The following is a 9,270-nucleotide window of genomic DNA, read 5'->3' as shown; positions in this document are numbered from 1 at the left end:
ACGGCACAGAAGTCTGGCCCACGCGTTCTTAAAGTGGTTGTATTTCAGGTGCCGACTCCAACTGCACTGCTTTTCCCTCCCGGCCTCCAGCGCTTCTGAATGACAGTAAATTCCTTAGTTTTTGCCCCTTCGGTAACTCATTCTGAGTCTAAAGTTAGTATTAATACTAACCAAATATTTAACTAATATTAACTGGGGTAAATTGCAGAAGCACTATTGGTAAACCATTTGGACTGACTGACTTCTATGAGAGATGTTGGATTTTGTTCTTAAAGCTTAAATGCCTTATTTCCAAATATGGTCTCAAAGATTTTTTTCTTGTATTAAAAAATAGTAAGTAACGCTTCCTTCCTGTGTGATTTATAGTGGAACTCTTTTATGGCATTCTTCATTATTTAAATGGATTTGTGAATGAAATCAGATACATGACGCCACTGTTCTCTAAATCACAAATACAGCAAAATATTATTATAATATAGATGATTTTTTGCAGTGCCATTCAATCTAACATTAGAAACTATATTATCTTTCTACCCACCTCGATCTGAGCACCATTGTAAAAATATGAAGAAGCATTTTGTTTGTTTCCCCTTCTAGAATGTCCTTATCCCCACAATCACCATGGTACCTCTCTCCTTTCACCAAACCTCTTGTCCCTGACCCATGAATCCTTGAGGCCTGCATGGGTTCAGGCTCTAGTTCCGAATCTTTCCATCCCGCAAATCCTCTATAATTCTCTCTCCCCGTTCCTCTTCTCTCCATGCACAAGGAGACTCCAAGTTTTTAACGATTTCCACCCATTGCCACCCTGAGAAGTTATCATTTCACCTCCAGGCAAGGAAACTGGATCTTTTATTAGCCTTACAGCATGTATAGCAACTATGCAGAAGTAGGCCGTACTGGGCCACCTCATTCAGAATTGCTGGCTGGGAGCCATACAGCTCCAGAAAGAAAGCATCCCAAACGCTCTGAAAGAGAGTTATCAAGAGAGTTGGGGAGGACAAGAGGCTGAGCAAGAAAGCCAGGTATCAGCTCTGCAGGGTATGTTGCTCTTTTTAATGTAAGCTGCTGCATCGAAATCGTGTGCGTGCCGGACAGTAGGCTTGCTGAGTCCTGGCTGTTCTGACCCTGCAATGATTAACACCGGGCCTTGGGCAGGCATTTGGTGTCTGCATTTGTAAAATGATGGGTTAATCATCTCTGTGGTGCAACTTGTTTGCTCATATTCTTCCTGAAAGTGAGCCAAGGCAGAATCAGGAGATCCCAGCTCTAGTTCCCGTTCTTGGTTGTGCGGCCCAGAGTAGGGCTCTCTTAAATGCTCTCTGTGGGGCCGGCCCCATGGTCTAGAGGTTAAGTTTGCACACTCTGCTTTGGCGGCCCAGGGTTCACTGGTTCAGATCCTGGGCACTGACGTATGCAGCGCTCATCAAGCCATGCTGTGCTGGCATCCCACATACAAGAACCAGAATGACCAGGATATGCAACTATGTGCTGGGGCTTTAGGGAGAAAACAAAAAAGGAAGATTGGCAACAGATGTTAGCTCAGGGCCAATCTTCTTCTCCAAAAAGCATAACTTAAAAAAAATATATACTAGAAGATTTTTTAAAAAAAGTTCATTAAAAAAAAAAAGCTCTTTGTCCCTATTTCCTCAAATGCTAAGTAGGCATAACTTGAGTAACTCACAAGATCGACAGTGAAGCTACAATAATTGGTTAAAAATGGTTTTAAATAGTTTTAAATGTTTTATGCAAATGTAAGGTACTCTTCACTTAAAAATTAGGCCAGTTCAATTGTACTTATCAAAATGGACTCCTGTGAGTTTTAGGGGAAGGACTTGCCTCTGCTATTGAAAACAAGGCAGCAAACCACAGTGTCCAAGCCAGGACTTCAAGGGTGGAAGACAGAGCACAGGATGGAAAGTAAGGAATATGTTTCCTCACCTGTTGTGTGGGACAGTCCCATCCCTTCCGGCTCAGGGCACATACTCCTACTGAAGCAAAGTCTGGCTGAGGCAGGAAGTTGTGGGTATTCACAGGTTTGCTTATGCCTTGGGGGCCCATAGGGAATAAAAGGATTTCTTGACCAGCTCCCCTCTCCATCAATTCTTTTATTTATTTATTTTTTTGGTGAGGAAGATTGGCCCCGAGCTAATATCTGCTGCCAATCTTGCCCTTTTTGCTTAAGGAAGATTTTCACTGAGCTAACATCTGTGCCAATCTTCGCCTATTTTTTTTTTTTTTTTGTATGGGGATACTGCCAAAGCATGGCTTAATGAGTGGTACATATGTTCGTGCCCGAGATCCAAACCCACAAACCCAGGCCACTGAAGTAGAGTGCACGAGCTTAACCACTGTGCTACTGGGCCAGCCCCCTGTCAATTCACTTATTATCCACCCCTTATCCCTGATCCTGAGATCCATTTTTTTTCAGACATCTTAGGTCAACTCAAAAGGATGCTTTGGTGTTGCTGTTCATATCACGCCAAGTCAGGGCCTTCCTGACCATGAGCTCCTGCAACAATTAGATCAGGTACATTTACTCTGATGTACTTTTCATTAAGGCCAGCCCTGAAAAGTTCCGTTTGCGTCCTGTCTCTTTCTGAAGCCTGCTTTCCCCTATTTCACAAACATTAAAAGCATCTTACCAAATGTGGGAAGCAACTGAAAGTTATTCCAGGGCTGAGGCATCAGGCAGTTCTATTTCTCCAAGGAACATTATTGTGTGGCCTCACTAAGGAAGGGAAGAAATAGAAACATATGTTGTTCATCGTATTTCTCTGCATAATATACGCTGAGCAGCGGTCATTGCAGAATCAGGGTGTGGTCAGTTCAATCAACTCTGGAATGTTTCAAAGAGACTTGGGGACAGATTAGGCAACTGAAAGAGATGATAAGGTTTTGTGTTGTGGTGACATAGGCCTTAAAGAATGACCAATGTGGACCTGCCTTAGATCTTTCCATTTCAAGCTGGAAATGAAATTAAGCATCTGATAAGTGAACTACAAGTCAATTTAGCATTAATTTAAGTTTTTGTATGAGTGTGTTTGTTTTCAATATCTTGTTAATTAAGTCAAAGTGTGTGGGAGTCAGATCCTAGACTTGAGTCCTGGCCCAGAAATTGATTTTACTTGTCCTTCCTACTTAGAAAATATGGGTGATATGAAAAGTCATAATGCCTTGGGGAACATAAAATGTCAGGGAAGCCAGCTCCAGAATTTCTGTGAAAATATCAAGGGCAATTGACTTTGGTTCTTCATTTGTGTCCAAAAACTCAATAAAACTTCTACATGGAGAAAAATTTTCCCGAGAATATCAAGGCAAACTGAGGATGTTGATGTCAGAATTGCATCCTGTGCAGTTCTGACTGTACCACCCCTTAATGCGCAATTCTTATGAGAAAAAGAAACAGATACCGAGCTAGGCCTAGATGGCTGGGTGGGAGATTTAGCTTCTCATCAGAGTCCACAGGTGGAACAGATAGGAGGTCAACTTCCAGAGTTCAATTTGGAGGTCTCTACCTCCACTTGCAATCCTTTTGCCATCCTGAGGCCTTGAGAATCTCCCATTCTCATGCTTCAGATCTTCTTCTGCTACCAACTGTCCATAACCCTTCTAAATAATGTCCTGCCTAGTCCAGGGTGATCTGTCTTTTAATAGGTGATTCTAGAAGACCTCATAATCATCAGAGGAGCACACTGGTAATTTTGTGTTCCACCCAGAAGACCTGTCTTTCACACAGGTGATTAGAGCTCAGACCTCCCAACCTTGAGGGAAAGGGCAGAAAGACACATATCTTTCCTAGAGTTTTGTTTTCTTCAAGGGAGAGTCAGTCCGGAGAGGAACCAGGGGGCCATTTGCCAGACACTAGCTTCAGCTTTGTAAGCTGATAGGGAATGGAGAGCACTCTCAGCCTGTAATCCTTTGTATCCTGGAGGAGAGAATTAGAAAGGCCCACTCTTGCTTTCTAGGTCTTACCATTCTCTCATCCATGCTCTATAAGACCTAATTCTTCTTTTAATGGGAAAATTCCTCTCAGTCTGCATTTTCACTTTCGAGATTTATGTGATAGAGTCTTTCCGAATGCAACGAATTGACCTACATCGAGTGATCATTAATGTCAACTCATAATTATTGCTTTGCTGACACATATCTCTTTTCTCCAACTCCATCTTCCATGTTCTGAACACAACCTGAATTGTTTGTATAACTAAAGAGAAATGGAAGTAATGCTGGTTAATGTATTTATTCAGGAAATATTCTGTCTTAGCACAACAAATTAACTTAGCTTGTCGCCTCAGATATTTCACTGGAGTGAAAGATAACCCATTACTTTCAGGACCAGTTTGCCCGTGAAATGTGCCAAGGTAGCTGTGGGCAGGTGAGGTTCTAGCGCAATGTCATTAAGCATCCTCTTTCCTTTATTATCAAAGTGTAAGGTCAGGCAAGAGAAAGGTCTGTTGAAGAAAACTGTGCTGCCATCTCAAAGTATGAAGTTCTTGAGGTAACACAAATGTCGTTTAGCAAACATTTAACTATATCCTACTCCCCTGGGTCCTGAGGATACAGGAATAAACAAGATAGACAACAGACCTTGCCTCTGGGCCATTTGGGGTTACCATGTTGATACTACAAGGCTTAATGGAATAATTCAGCTACAAATCTTAGTGTCAGGACCCACTACCCTTCAGAGCCTCGTCTCACAGGCTGACTCAGCTGTTTCTGGATTTTCCCAGGGAGTTTGTCACATGTGCTCAGGAATAAATCCACTCATGATCTTCTGCTTTGGCGTCTTCCTCATTGCCCAGTGCCTCAAGGGAGAGGCTGAACCTCTGCCCTCTGTGAGGACATTCCTCCCGGCTTCCATATGTACCCCTCAGCTCTGTTAGGCTCTGCAGCAAAGTTGCCCATGGTAGTACAGAAATGGGAACAAATTCCCCTCTGCCCAACACGATGTCACAATTTGTCACTTGGGCCTGAAGCAGCACTGAAACAGGTCTCTCAGCTGCCTACTGCACCTTCCTTGCTAAGATGCGTGACTTCACTTCTGCGATCTGCCTGCGGACAAGACGCCCAACACTACTAAGTGCTCATGTGCCTGGCATTGTTCTGAGCACTTTACACGAGGAACTCATTTAAACCTCACAATAGCCTGTGTTGGGGGGTGAGTGGGCAGTGCTATTATCTTTCCCATTTTAGAGATGAGAAAAGTAAGCTGTGGTATATTAGTTATCTATTGCTATGCAACAAATGACAACAAATTGAGTGGCTTAAAACAACTAACATTTATTATGCCACATTTTCTATGGGTGGGGGCATGGCTTAGTGGGGCCTCGGTTTCAGTCTCTCACACGGCTGCAATCAAGGTGTAGGCTAGGGCTCAGGTCACATCTGGAGGCCCAACTGGGAAAGGATCCACTTCTAATCTCATGTACATGGTTGTTGGCAAGATTCAGTTCTTTTGAGACATTGAATTGAGGATGCCCAGCTGGTGTTGTCCAGTGGACACCCTCAGTTTCATGCTCCATGGGCCTCCCCAACATGATGACTTGTTTCATCAAGGTCAGCAAGGGAAACTGCCATCAAGACAAAAGTCACAATCTTTTGTAACCTAATTGTGGAAGAGATAGCCCAACACATTTGACATATTCTATTTGCTAGAAGCAAGTTACAAGGAGAGGAGAAAACACAAATGTGTGCATACTAGGAGACATGGGTCCTTAGGGGCTATCTTGGAGTGTGTGCGCCACATAGGGAGAGGTTAAGTGACACTGTCTTAGCCCTTTTGGGCTGCTATAATAAAATACCAGAGACCGAGTGGCTTATAAATAACAAACATTTTTTTTTCTTCTCCCCAAAGCCCCTCAGTACATAATTGTATATTTTCCGTTGTGGGTCCTTCTAGTTGTGGCATGTGGGAGGCCACCAGCATGGCTTGGTGAGCAGTGCCAGGTCCACACCCAGGATTTGAATTGGTGAAACCCTGGGCCGCCAAAGCAGAGTGTGTGAACTTAACCACTCGGCCACGGGGATGGCCCCCAATAGCAAACATTTATTTCTCACAGTTCTGGAGGCTGGGAAGTACAAGATCATGGCGCTGGCAGATTCAGCATCTGGTGAGAGCTTGCTTCTCTATAATCTCACATGGGAGAAGAGGCAAGGGATCCCTGTGGGGTCTCCTTTATAAGAACAACTAATCCCATTCACAAGGGCTCTGTCTTCACGACTTAACCATCTCCTAAGGGCCCCATCTCCTAATACCATGACCTTGGGGATTAGGTTTCAACATATGAATTTTGGGATGACACAAACATTCAATCTATAGCATTTAACTGAGGATTAACAACTAATAGACAATTAAGCTGGCATCTGAACACAGGAAATCTAGCTCAAGAGGAAAGTGAGACTCAAATGGTTTGGAAACCAGGCTACCTATAGAAACAAGTATGTCTGTCTGTTTTATTACCTTTTGGATGAGACACTAAAACAAGGGTTGGTGAAGACGTGGGCTTTTTTGTGGTTGTTGATTTTTTTCCCCATACAGGTTTTCAAAAAATTTGAAAACAACGTTATGTGGCTTTAACACAGTTATCTAGATTTCCAGGAGCTTTAAGAAAAACAATCAGAAAGTATGGTAACACTATTCCCTCCATTTTAAGATAGTAATAGCTATTGACTAGAGCTAAGGGACAATTTAGTAACAATGTGCTTGTCTGATTTCAGCAACTCCCTTTGGGCCGACTTCTTGTTACCAGTGTGGCATTCAGCAGTAGGCATTCGACTTTGCTATCACCGCAACTGAACAGAGAGTACGGCAGGCCTGAGAACTGAACAGTCAGCTCATTTATGGGATAAATTAAAAGTGGTTTCTCCCAGGTATCTAATCTATATCAAATTTCTTTGAAAAGTGTAAAATTTATACATAGAAATTAAGTATTACTCCCCAAAAGGGCTGCTAGCTTAACAAAGTTACATACACATTTGTAGGCAATTAAGACTACATCTGTATGACTCCCACCTGAGGGAAGCTGCCTGCTTATCTGCTCACGCGCACACTAGTTCCACCTAATGGTAGCTACCTGAAATAGAAATACAATGCCTTGGCGGCTCTCAACAGCCTTTTTGGGAATAAAATTATTCATTTGTTCCTTTATTTGGTCAACGGACATATATCTGGTATGCTAAGAACCATATTAATACATCTAATTATAATAACTCAAATTGTGAAACACTGAAATGCACACGATAGATAATTTCAACAATGTCCTAGAGCAAGTCTGTGGTGTACAGGAACAAATCTAGGTCTTCTACTTTTCCCAACATTCCAAGCTGCCTTGGTTCAAATTCCCTTGATTATTTATATAAAATTGCAAGGTTGATTTGGGGTTATGAACATTATCCTTGGCGGGTTGTTTCTAAATTACCATATAATTGTATGTTAATTGTCATATTCTTCATACTTCAAATAAACATATATAGGCAATATAATAACAGCTATTAGATTCTAAACTCAGGCAATTAGGTGATTCAAACTGAGGCTTTCTCTCTCGTAATTCCTTAGGAGCCTATTATAAAAGAGGAATGGTATTTCCCACCGCATCCCAGCTGGTAATTCCGATAGCCCCATGATTTCACAGCTGCAAATCAGCCCCCACTCTCTCACACTGGTTTCTGGCCAATGATGCTTTCCTTAATTAGCCCATGACTTAAACTTTAGTCCTAACTTATCTGTTGCCTGGGTCCCTGGGCTACCTGAGTGTAGGCTGATCTAATTGGGAAAGAAAACCTGCTTGTACCCTGATGCTATTTGCCCTGACATTGAACAAAGGAAAGAGCAATTTGTCTGGTTGTAGAATTAGCTTTATTAACTGCATTTGCTTTCTCTGACAATTTCTCTCTCCTACAATCTAGTCCTGTGTCTACGCTTTGTACTTCTGTTTGTGGTAATAGGGCTCTTACACCTTCCCCAAATTGAAAATGGCTTCTAGAAGAAGCCACTAGGAGCTATGTCCTGTCTACGCCTGTGTGAGGCGGCCTGCAAAGTGTCATTGGAGGAGATGCAAGGCCCTCTTTTTTAAGGCAGTAGGTAGGGCAAACAGCCCTTTCTTCCCTTTTTCTTTTAAATTCCCAGGCTCCCTGTCACTCCTCTGGGTGGTTAAGCCACACAGATGATAGCTTTGCTCTAGAAATTTGTGTCCAATACTTGTATACTAGAGAGGACATCATGTTTGAGGAAACATGATTCCTGGCATTCTCTCTGCTTGCCACTGAAGTTTTAGATACATTTCCTTGAAAAGGCACCAAGAGAAGGTTCTCTGAGGAGTTAGAATATAGGACAGAAAATGAAAATGGGGCTAGGATGAAGTGAGAGAATTATTCACCCTATTTTTGAAGTGACAAATATTCACTAAGCATCTACAATATACACAGAGGTGTACTAGGTACCAAGGGGAAGACACAAAAGCACTGCAAAGCATGCTCCCGTGGGCTTGGAGGTAATCCGCAAGGTGACGTGGATTTGTGAGACAGGTGACATGGCATAAGGTGATGTCAAAGAGCTGAAAACAGACAGCACGTGCTAGAGGAGCCCCTCACGGTGGACGTGGAGTTAGAGAAGCACAGTTAAGAGGGAGGAGCTTCAGGCATTACCATTTTACGAGCACAGGAGACTTGCAATTGGACCGTGTATAATATTTGGTGGAGAAAAGAAGGAAACTAATCAGGCCAGAATGAAAGATTTACTTGGAGCAATTGAAGACAGTTGAGACTTGACCTAATGGGTATTAGACAGCCGTCAAAAGATACCTGAAATGGATGTCTTAGGAAGAGCTGTGTTGGTGGTGGGTTTGAGGTGGGAAGCACTCAAGGAGAAAAGACCGATAAGGCAACCGCGGAAATCCAAATTTGCCTAGGATGGTAGCTAGGATGGAAAGAATGTGGAAGACAGGAAGAAAGGCCTTTTCTTTTTTTTTTTTTTTTTGATTGCCAGGGCATGGAAAATTATGGAGATGCAGAGGGCAAAGACAACTGTGAGGTTTACAGCCTGAATGACTCAGCTTGAGGGAGTGGGAGTGACCTAGGGCCAGCTATGTGACTTAGTGAAGAGGAAAGCCCCAGATTTCAATAAGTCCAATTGTGGAATAATGAGATTTTAAAGCTGCAGGGGCTACAGAGAGCATCTATTCCAGCCCCTTCATTTTTCAGGAGGGCAACTGAGGCAAGGGAAGACCTGTGACAGTCCAGGACAGTGAGCAGAGTAGGACAAGAGTGTAG

Source organism: Equus asinus, chromosome 1 (assembly GCF_041296235.1).
Source record: "Equus asinus isolate D_3611 breed Donkey chromosome 1, EquAss-T2T_v2, whole genome shotgun sequence".
Lineage (NCBI taxonomy): Eukaryota > Metazoa > Chordata > Mammalia > Perissodactyla > Equidae > Equus > Equus asinus.
This window is presented reverse-complemented; position numbering follows the sequence as displayed.